Here is a 282-nt window from a genome sequence, read left to right as displayed (position 1 = left end):
TAATAACAGTGCAGTCTTACTATTAAGCTATTGGATAATGCTACATGCTTTTTTAGTGTGTACTGAGGATTCTGTTGGCTAATTAAGCACAATAGATACACAGTGTGATTAGCCAAGGGTCTGGTAAGCTTAGCCATGATTGGTTGGTGTTCGTGACAAGCATGACGGCGTGTTAGAATTACAAACACCAGATGGCTCTAGTGGCCAGGTGTCGTTTTCTTTATTTTTGTTTCTGATGTTTTATGGGGGTGCTGTTTAAAAATCGTTTTGAGAGTGTTTTAA

At 38.7% G+C, this 282-nt stretch overlaps 1 protein-coding gene across 1 annotated transcript in view; it reads left to right on the top strand.

Moving 5' to 3' along the window:
* Nucleotides 1-282, top strand: part of LOC119586116 (high affinity cAMP-specific and IBMX-insensitive 3',5'-cyclic phosphodiesterase 8B-like) — a gene marked incomplete at its 3' end in the record, with an annotated part of 30185 nt that overhangs the window by 5726 nt on the left and 24177 nt on the right.

Source organism: Penaeus monodon, chromosome 21 (assembly GCF_015228065.2).
Source record: "Penaeus monodon isolate SGIC_2016 chromosome 21, NSTDA_Pmon_1, whole genome shotgun sequence".
NCBI lineage: Eukaryota > Metazoa > Arthropoda > Malacostraca > Decapoda > Penaeidae > Penaeus > Penaeus monodon.
The sequence above is the reverse complement of the archived record's forward strand: the minus strand, read 5'-3'. Positions and strand labels throughout refer to the sequence as shown.